This window comes from Salvelinus fontinalis, chromosome 21, assembly GCF_029448725.1.
Source record: "Salvelinus fontinalis isolate EN_2023a chromosome 21, ASM2944872v1, whole genome shotgun sequence".
NCBI lineage: Eukaryota > Metazoa > Chordata > Actinopteri > Salmoniformes > Salmonidae > Salvelinus > Salvelinus fontinalis.
The window spans coordinates 15,142,144-15,153,549 of NC_074685.1; the positions used below are offsets into that span (position 1 = coordinate 15,142,144).

The 11,406-nt window shown below is 44.5% G+C and overlaps 1 pseudogene; it reads right to left on the bottom strand.

Annotated features, from left to right (window-relative positions):
• Positions 1-260: 260 nt before the first annotated feature.
• Positions 261-11,088, bottom strand: LOC129819172 (proteinase-activated receptor 2-like; annotated as a pseudogene).
• Between the last annotated feature and the right edge of the window lie 318 nt (positions 11,089-11,406).

Below are 11,406 nucleotides of genomic sequence, written 5' to 3' on the forward strand. Positions count from 1 at the left end.
GGTTTTACATTGTGAATACGTAGCCATAATGCACAAAATTGCCCGGAGATATTTTGGACAGTCACGTTATCTAACCAAAGAACTCATCATAAACTTTACTAAAAAATACATGTTGTACAGCAAATGAAAGATACACTGGTTCTTAATGCAACCGCTGTGTTAGATTTTTTAAAATAACTTTAGTACAACATACAGCATGCAATATTGTGAGACAGCGCGGACATATTCTCCGCCTTGTTGGAGCCAACATTTACCACAAAAATACGAAATAACATCATAAATATTCTCTTACTTTTGATGATCTTCCATCAGAATGTTGTGCAAGGAGTCCTAGTTCCAGAATAAATCGTTGTTTGGTTTTAGAATGTCAATGTCTTCTATCGAATTAGCAACTTTGGCTAGCCATGTGGAGCTCACGTGTCCAAGAAATCGTTGCGCCCGAAACAAAAAAATTCCAAAATTCCCAATAAACGTTGAATAAACTGGTCAAACTCGGTTGAAAATCCTACTTTATGATGTTTTTCTCATATGTATCCAATAAAATCAGAGCCGGAGCATTTCGTGGTGTATACGTAACGCATTTCAGAAGACAATGTGGAGTTCCTCTGTGCGCCGTTGAAAACTGAAAAAAGAGCGGACCTGTCACTCCAAAAGCTCTCATTCGGCCTCACATCAAGCTAGACACCCCATTCAACCTTGTACTGCCTGTTGACATCTAGTGGAAGGCGTATGAAGTGCATACAGATCCATAAATATAAGCCAGTTGAATAGGCAGGCCCTGACACAGAGCCTCATTTTCAGAATTTTCACTTCCTGTATGGAAGTTTGCTGCCAAATGAGTTCTGTTTTACTCACATATATAATTCAAACAGTTTTAGAAACTTCAGAGTGTTTTCTATCCAATAGTAATAATACTATGCATATTGTATGATCTAGAACAGAGTACGAGGCCGTTTAATTTGGGCACGATTTTTTCCCAAAGTGAAAACAGCGCCCCCTATTAAAGCCAGTTTACCCCAACACCGCCCCTCTAAAATATGTCACTCATCATCATTGGGGCGGCAGGTAGCCGCCAATGATTAGAGCGTTGGACCTGTAACCGAAAGGCTGCAAGATCAAATCCCCGAGCTGACAAGGTAAAAATCTGTTGTTCTGCCCCTGAACAAGGCAGTCCCATGCACTGTTCTTAGGCTATCATTGAAAATAAGAATTTGTTCTTAACTGACTTGCCTAGTTAAATAAAGGTTAAAAAAAAATATAATGATGCTCAATACTTTTCACCTACAGGCATGACATTTGAGTTCATTTACACTAGCACTATAAGGCACAACGTAAGTCTATATTTTGGGATTTCATAAAACATGTTGACCATGTGCTTGGCAACATCATGTTCAAAATGCACCTCTTCAAATGTAGAATATCTAACTAGATCTTTACGCATTAGCCCTTTAACAGCCTGTCAAGAACTGTGATGAAAGCAGAATGTATTCATTTCATCCATGAGAGATATGTCTATGAAAATCACAAAAGAAGTCCATGATATAGTCATCCATTTTCACTAGTCTGGAGCTCAGCAGTGTCCAGGCCTATTTTAAAACATCCTAAGCTCCCCTTCACACTTTGTTACACAGATGAGAAATATAGTTTCTCTTGTGTGGGTTGTTTAGTGTGATGTGACTACACATTTTCTTCAGAATTCGATATCCTTGTGTCCTGGTCCTGTGAGAGGTCAGGTTGTGTGTCTCTGTCTCATAGAGGACACAACACTCACACACCACTGTGTTCCATTTCTTGTCAATGCTGTCTATATCCCAACTGTTATAGGACAGATCACTCTAGTATCTTTATTTCATAAGGTACATTCAGTGCATCAGTCCACATACATACAGAGAAATATTGTATTTTCAATGAGCCTCTCCCAGTGTCTTTACCTAGTCGTCCGAATGGCTCCCATGCACTATTAGCAGGTACTGCTCTGTGTGTTCTCTGACTCAGACACATAGGCCTTGATCTTCTTGGAGTACTTCATGGAGCTGAAGGAGACCCTCATTCTCTCCACCATCCTGCTGCTTCTACACAGCATGGTGTTCTTCACATGGTGCCTGAAGTCCTCAGACACAAAGTAGTAGATGAAGGGATCCAGACAGCTGTTGAGGCTGGCCAGACACAGGGTGTTGATGTAGAAGCCATGGCCGTTGTTGATCACCCCGTTCTTGATGAGGGTGTAGTGGATGACTAGCATGACGTTACTGGGGACAAAACACACCAGGAAGGTGACCAGCAGCGTCAGAGTCAGCACCATGGCCTTCAGACGGTTCTTCCCGGGGTTCCCGTCCGTCATGGAGTTCCCCAGGGCCTTGAGGAGGATGTAGGCCAAGATGATGACCAGCAAGGGGACCAGGAAGACGATGCCAGCCATGAGGACGAAGTTGAAGTAGGGGAGAGCTATATCAGGGAAGGGGTTCTCCAGGTAGGGAAGGGATTCTCCAGGTCATGGATGATGTTAGGGTCCTTGAGCTTGGCCGCGTGGTCGTAGAGGTACAGAGGGGTGGTGGTGAGCCAGATGAAGGCCCAAATAGAGACGGACACAGCGATGGCCATTTTGTTGTTCTTCTTCTGGTGGGACAGAGGATGGGCCACCACCTAGTAGCGCTGAATACTCAGACAGGGGATGAAGAGGATGGAGTAGTACATGTTCCCATAGAAGAATCCCACCAGGACTTTACACAGCCTCTCTCCATAGATCCAGTCGTTACCGTTGAAGTGGTAGGAGATCACCAGAGGCGTCCAGATGACAAAGAGCAGGTCAGACAGAGCCAGGTTGGCCATGTAGATGGTGGCAGGGTGCTTCTTCTTGGTCCTGAACAGGAAGACCCAGTTGGCCATGGCGTTGGTGGGCAGCCCCACAGCAAACACCACTATGTAGACTATGGGGAGGAACACCGTGGTCAGACTGCTCCGCAGTGTTTCCGCGGTTGCCTTGTCCACCGTGACGCGGTCGGCATCCTGAGGGTCGACCACCCCGATGAACCCACGTCCTATGCCTGTGATAAGAAAAAAGAGAGAAACATCACTGATAAAGATCTGTAATATTGGACAGTGTGTTGGTGATTCTCAACATACAATAAGCTACTATAAAAAATGGTTGACAACATTTAACATAATCACCTTGAGCAATGCTCTTTTGAGTTTAAACATGTAACAGAAATTGCATTGTTAAAAATGACATGAGAAAAATAAATATGATACAAATATAGTTGAATTATGAGGCTATTAACTTTAATTTCCCTCTTATTCATTGGTCTGATTATCACAAATAGGGTCATGTTCTATCTAGGGTACTCATTTTAAAAACACACAAAATACATATTCCAGTCAGGTGAAAGTACATTGACACCTACAATAAATAGGTGAAATAACATTGACACATACAATAAATAGCTGCACAATTCTTGTTTTTATGTTAAATAATGAGACAGAGTCATTGATGCGAGTCACCCGTTGGTAAATCGATTTGAATTCAATCACTTTTTGACAGCACCCCAAAATATTCAACAGATAAATGTGCACAAGTTTGATTTATTTTGCATACCCAACCATACCATGAGACATACAATGTCAAATCACTGGAAAAGATAAAGATAACTTGCTCCCAGCCTATAGACAGAAACTAAAACAGGAAACGCCCGTGCTCAGATCTGTTCAACGCTGGTCCGACCAATCGGATTCCACGCTTCAAGATTGCTTCGATCACATGGACTGGGATATGTTTCAGATAGCCTCAGACAACAACATTGATGTATACACTGATTCGGTGAGTGAGTTAATTAGCAAGTGCATCAGTGATGTTGTACCCACGGTGACTATTAAAATCTTCCCTAACCAGAAACCATGGATTGATGGCGGCATTCGCGCAAAACTGTAAGCTCGAACCACTGCTTTTAATCATGGCAAGGCGTCCGGAAACATGACCGAATACAAACAGTGTAGCTATTCCCTCCGCAAGGCAATCAAACAAGCTAAGCGTCAGTATAGAGACAAAGTAGTGTCGCAATTAAATGGCTCATACACGAGACGTATGTGGCAGTGTCTACAGTCAATCACGGATTACAAAAAGCAAACCAGCCCTGTCGCGGACAACAACGTCTTGCTCCGAGACAAATTCAACAACTTCTTTACCCGCTTTGAGGACAACACAGTTCCACCGACACGGCCTGCTACCAAAACCTGCGGGCTCTCCTTCACCGTGGCCAACACGAGTAAAACATTTAAATGTGTTAACCCTCGCAAGGCTGCCGGCCCAGACGGCATCCCTACCCATCCGCATCCTCAGAGCATGCACAGACCAGCTGGCTGGTGTGTTTATGGACATATTCAATCAATCCCTATCCCAGTCTGCTGTTCCCACATGCTTCAAGAGGGCCACCATTGTTCCTGTCCCAAGATAGCGAAGCTAACTGAGCTAAACGACTATCGCCCTGTAGCACTCACTACCTTCATCATGAAGTGCTTTAAGAGACTAGTCAAGGATCATATCACCTCCACCCTACCTGACACCTTAGACCCACTCCAATTTTCTTACTGCCCCAATAGGTCCACAGACGACGCAATCACAAACACACTGCCCTAACCCACCTGGACAAGAGGAATAGCTGTGTAAGAATGCTGTTCATCGATTACAGCTCAGCATTTAACACCATAGTACCCACCAAACTCGTCATTAAGCTCGAAACCCTGGATCTCGACCCCGCCCTGTACAGCTGGGTCTTGGACTTTCTGACGAGCCGCCCCCAGGTGGTGAGGGTAGGAAACAACATCTCCACCCCGCTGATCCTCAACACTGGGGCCCTACAAGAGTGCGTTCTCAGCCCACTCCTGAACTCCCTGTACACCCATTACTGCGTGGCCATGCACGCCTCCAACTCAATCATCAAGTTTGCAGACGACACTACTGTACAGTGGTATGCTTGATTACCAACAACGACAAGACGGCCTACAGGGAGGAGGTGAGGGCCCTCGGAGTGTGGTGTCAGGACAAAAAAACTCACACTCAATGTCAACAAAACAAAGTAGATGATTGTGGGCTTCAGGAAACAGCAGAGGGAGCAACCCCCTAGAAACATTGATGGGACAGTAGTGGAGAAGGTGGAGTTCCTCTGCGTACACATCACGGACAAACTGAAATGGTCCACCCACACAGACAGCGTGGTGAAGAAGGCGCAACAGCGCCTCTTCAACCTCAGGAGACTGAAGAAATCTGGCTTGTCACCGAAAACACTCACAAACTTTTACAGATGCATAATTGAGAGCATCCTGTCGGGCTGTATCACTGCCTGGTATGGCAACTGCTCCGCCCACAACCGTAAGGCTCTCCAGAGGGTAGTGAGGTCTACACAACGCATCACCGGGGGCAAACTACCTGCCCTCCAGGACACCTACACCACCCGATGTCACAGGAAGGCCAAAAAGATCATCAAGGACAACAACCACCCGAGCCACTACTTGTTCACCCCGCTATCATCCAGAAGGCGAGGTCAGTACAGGTGCATCAAAGCTGGGACCGAGAGACTGATAAACAGCTTCTATCTCAAGGCCATCAAATCAAATCAAATGTATTTATATAGCCCTTCTTACATCAGCTGATATCTCAAAGTGCTGTACAGAAACCAAGCCTAAAACCCCAAACAGCAAGCAATGCAGGTGTAGAAGCACAGTGGCTAGGAAAAACTCCCTAGCAAAGCCAAAACCCAGGAAGAAACCTAGAGAGGAACCAGGCTATGACGGGTGGCCAGTCCTCTTCTAGCTGTGCCGGGTGGAGATTATAACAGAACATGGCCAAGATGTTCAAATGTTCATAAATGACCAGCATGGTCAAATAATAATAATCACAGTAGTTGTCGAGGCTGCAACAAGTCAGCACCTCAGGAGTAAATGTCAGTTGGCTTTTCATAGCCGATCATTAAGGGTATCTGTACCGCTCCTGCGGTCTCTAGAGAGTTGAAAACAGCAGGTCTGGGACAGGTAGCACGTCCGGTGAACAGGTCAGGGTTCCATAGCCGCAGGCAGAACTGTTGAAACTGGAGCAGCAGCACGGCCAAGTGGACTGGGGACAGCAAGGAGTCATCATGCCAGGTCGTCCTGAGGCATGGTCCTAGGGCTTAGGTCCTCCGAGAGAGAGAAAGAAAGAAAGAGAGAAAGAGAGAATTAGAGAGAGCATACTTAAATTCACACAGAACACCGGATAAGACAGGAGAAGTACTCCAGATATAACAGACTGACCCTAGCCCCCCGACACATAAACTACTGCAGCATAAATACTGGAGGCTGAGACAGGAGGGGTCAGGAGACACTGTGGCCCCATCTGATGATACCCCCGGACAGGGTATCATCCCAAACAGGCAGGATATAACCCCACCCACTCTGCCAAAGCACAACCCCCACACCACTAGAGGGATAACTTCAACCACCAACTTACCATCCTGAGACAAGGCCGAGTATAGCCCACAAAGATCTCCGCCACAGCACAACCCAAGGGGGGGCGCCAACCCAGACAGGAAGATCACGTCAGTGACTCAACCCACTCAAGTGACGCACCCCTCCTAGGGATGGCATGGAAGAGCACCAGTAAGCCAGTGACTCAGCCCCTGTAATAGGGTTAGAGGCAGAGAATCCCAGTGGAGAGAGGGGAACCGGCCAGGCAGAGACAGCAAGTGCGGTGCCTTGCTCCAGAGCCTTTCCGTTCACCTTCACACTCCTGGGCCAGACTACACTCAATCAGTCTTCAGTAAAGACTTAAAGGTTGAGACCGAGTCTGCGTCTCTCACATGGGTAGTCAGACCATTCCATAAAAATGGAGCTCTGTAGGAGAAAGCCCTGCCTCCAGCTGTTTGCTTAGAAATTCTAGGGACAATTAGGAGGCCTGAGTCTTGTGACCGTAGCGTACGTATGTACGGCAGGACCAAATCGGAAAGATAGGTAGGAGCAAGCCGATGCTTTATAGGTTAGCAGTAAAACTTTGAAATCAGCCCTTGCCTTAACAGGAAGCCAGTGTAGGGAGGATAGCACTGGAGTAATATGATCAATTTTTTGGTTCTAGTCAGGATTCTAGCAGCCGTATTTAGCACTAACTGAAGTTTATTTAGTGTTTTATCCGGGTAGCCGGAAAGTAGAGCATTGCAGTAATCTAACCTAGAAGTAACAAAATCATGGATTCATTTTTCTGCATAATTTTTGGACAGAACGTTTCTGATTTTTGCAATGTTACGTAGATGGAAAAAAGATGTCCTTGAAACAGTCTTGATATGTTCGTCAAAAGAGAGATCAGGGTCCAGAGTAACGCCGAGGTTCTTCACAGTTATATTTGACACAACTGTACAACCATCAAGATTAATTGTCAGATTCAACAGAAGATCTCTTTGTTTCTTGGGACCTAGAACAAGCATCTCTGTTTTGTCCGAGTTTAAAAGTAGAAAGTTTGCAGCCATCCACTACCTTATGTCTGAAACACAGGCTTCTAGCGAGGTCAATTTTGGGGCTTCACCATGTTTCATTGAAATGTACAGCTGTGTGCCATCCGCATAGCAGTGAAAGTTAACATTATGTTTTCGAATGACATCCCCAAGAGGTAAAATATATAGTGAAAACAATAGTGGTCCTAAAACGGAACCTTGAGGAACACCGAAATGTACAGGTGATTTGTCAGAGGACAAACCATTCACAGATAAAAACTGATATTTTTCCGACAGATAAGATCTAAACCAGGCCAGAACTTGTCCGTGTAGACCAATTTGGGTTTCCAATCTCTCCAAAATAATGTGGTGATCGATGGTATCAAAAGCAGCACTAAGGTCTAGGAGCACGAGGACAGATGCAGAGCCTCGGTCTGACGCCATTAAAAGGTCATTTACCAGGGCCTCCCGGGTGGGGCAGTGGTCTAGGGCACTGCATAGCAGTGTTAACTTTGCCACCAGAGTTTATGGGCTCGCCCCCAGGCTCTGTCGCCGGTAGGGATTGGCCGGTAGGGATTTCCTTGTCTCATCGCGCTCCAGCGACTCCTGTGGCGGGCTGGGCGCAGTGCGCGCTAACCAAGGGGGCCAGGTGCACGGTGTTTCCTCCGACACATTGGTGCGGCTGGCTTCCAGGTTGGAGGCGCGCTGTGTTAAAGAAGCAGTGCGGCTTGGTTGGGTTGTGCCTCGGAGGACGCATGGCTTTCGACCTTCGTCTCTCCCGAGCCCATACGGGAGTTGTAGCGATGAGACAAGATAGTAATTACTAGCGATTGGATACCACGAAAATTGGGGAGAAAAGGGAATAAAATTTTAAAAAAGAAGAAAAAAAAAGAAAAAAAAGAAATTTACCATCTTCACAAGTGCAGTCTCAGTGCTATGATGGGGTCCAAAACCAGACTGAAGCATTTCGTATACATTGTTTGTCTTCAGGAAGGCAGTGTGTTGCTGCGCAACAGCTTTTTCTATTTTTTTGGAGAGGAATGGAAGATTCGATATAGGCCGATAGTTTTTTAAATTTTCTGGGTCAAGGTTTGGCTTTGTCAAGAGAGGCTTTATTACTGCCACTTTTAGTGAGTTTAGTACACATCCGGTGGATAGAGAGCCATTTATTATGTTAAACATAGGAGGGCCAAGCACAGGAAGCAGCTCTTTCAGTAGTTTAGTTGGAATAGAGTCCAGTATGCAGCTTGAAGGTTTAGAGGCCATGATTATTTTCATCATTGTGTCAAGAGATATAGTACTAAAACACTTGAGTGTCTCTCTTGATCCTAGGTCCTGGCAGAGTTGTGCAGACTCAGGACAACTGAGCTTTGGAGGAATACGCAGATTTAAAGAGGAGTCTGTAATTTGCTTTCTAATGATCATGATCTTTTTGTCAAAGAAGTTCATGAATATATTACTGCTGAAGTGAAAGCCATCCTCTCTTGGGGAGCTGCTTTTTAGTTAGCTTTGCGACAGTATCAAAAAGCATTTTGTTACAATCGCATTAACATCTGCTAACCATGTGTATGTGACAAATACAATTTGATTTAAAGAAAAAAATTCGGATTATTCTTATTTTCCTCAAGTAAGTCGGAAAAATAGGATGATCGAACAGCCGTGAGGGCTCTTCAATACTGCACGGTACTGTCTTTCCAAGCTAGTCGGAAGACTTCCAGTTTGGTGTGGTGCTATTTCCGTTCCAATTTTCTGGACGCTTGCTTCAGAGCTTGGGTATTTTCTGTATACCAGGGAGCTAGTTTCTTATGACAAATATTTTTTGTTTTTAGGGGTGCAACTGCATCTAGGGTATTGCGCAAGGTTAAATTGAGTTCCTCAGTTAGGTGGTTAACTGATTTTAGGTGGTTAACGTCCTCTGACGTCCTTGGGTAGGCAGAGGGAGTCTGGAAGGGCATCAAGGAATCTTTGGGTTGTCTGAGAATTTATAGCACGACTTTTGATGCTCCTTGGTGTCTGAGCAGATTTTTTGTTGCGAATGCAAACGTAATAAAATGGTGGTCTGATAGTCCAGGATTATGAGGAAAAACATTAAGATCGACAACATTTATTCCATGAGACAACACTAGGTCCAGAGTATGACTGTGACAGTGAGTAGGTCCAGAGACATGTTGGACAAAACCCACTGAGTCGATGATGGCCCCGAAAGCCTTTTGGAGTGGGTCTGTGGACTTTTCCATGTGAATATTAAAATCACCAAAAATTAGAATATTATCTGCTATGACTACAAGGTCCGATAGGAATTCAGGGAACTCAGTGAGGAACGCTGTACATGGCCCAGGAGGCCTGTAAACAGTAGCTATAAAAAGTGATTGAGTAGGCTGCATAGATTTCATGACTAGAAGTTCAAAAGACGAAAACAGAGGGGTTTTTTTGTAAATTGAAATTTGCTATCGTAAATGTTAGCAACACCTCCGCTTTTGTAGGATGCACGGGGGATATGGTCACTAGCGTAACCAGGAGGTGAGGCCTCATTTAACACAGTAAATTCATCAGGCTTAAGCCATGTTTCAGTCAGGCCAATCACATCAAGATTATGATCAGTGATTAGTTAATTGACTATAACTACCTTTGAAGTGAGGGATCTAACATTAAGTAGCCCTATTTTGAGATGTGAGGTATCACGATCTCTTTCAATAATGGCAGGAATAGAGGAGGTCTTTATTCTAGTGAGATTGCTAAGGCGAACACCGCCATGTTTAGTTTTGCCCACCCTAGGTCGAGGCACAGACACGGTCTCAATGGGGATAGCTGAGCTGACCACACTGACTGTGCTAGTGGCAGACTCCACTAAGCTGGCAGGCTGGCTAACAGCCTGCTGCCTGGCCTGCACTCTATTTCATTGTGGAGCTAGAGGAGTTAGAGCCCTGTCTATGTTGGTAGATAAGATGAGAGCACCCCTCCAGCTAGGATGGAGTCCGTCACTCCTCAACAGGCCAGGCTTGGTCCTGATTGTGGGCGAGTCCCAGAAAGAGGGCCAATTATCTACAAATTCTATCTTTTGGGAGGGGCAGAAAACAGTTTTCAACCAGCGATTGAGTTGTGAGACTGCTGTAGAGCTCATCACTCCCCGTAACTGGGAGGGGGCTAGAGACAATTACTCGATTGTTAAACAGCCATCACTAACATTGAGTGGCTGCTGCCAATATACTGACTCAAATCTCTAGCCACTTTAATAATAAAAAATTGGATGTAATAAATGTATCACTAGTCACTTTAAACATTGCCACTTTACATAATGTTTACATACCCTACATTACTCATCTCATATGTATATACTGTACTCTATACCATCTACTGCATCTTGCCTATGCCACATGGCCATCGCTCATCCATATATTTATATGTACATATTCGTATTCATTCCTTTACACTTGTGTGTATAAGATAGTAGTTGTGGAATTGTTAGATTACTTGTTGGTTATTACTGCGCGGTCGGAACTAGAAGCACAAGCATTTCGCTACACTCACATTAACATCTGCTAACCATGTGTATGTGACCAATACAATTTGATTTGATTTTTAAAAGCTTACAAACAGGGTTGTCAAACCATTTAAACAGTTTTTGGGTTGTGTCCGCCATCGTTTGAGACGCGTCATGCTTGAATACAGGGTGGGTGTCATGTTTTGACCAATAAATGTACTAAAATGGGAATAAAATGTACGTTTCAAATTTCAAAGATTGTTGGATGTCCACACATCAGAGAATGTTGAATTGAATGGGAATATCTGTTGTTTTAAATTATACTGTCAATCCTCCATAAGAAACCTATTGAAATCATAGAAATATAGATAATAGATTAGACATGACCATTTAAGTTGACATTCGACAGTGTGTGGACCGGCAGCCATCTTTGTCATAGTAATTAGAAGTTACAATTTCAAATCAATTTAAAGTTCA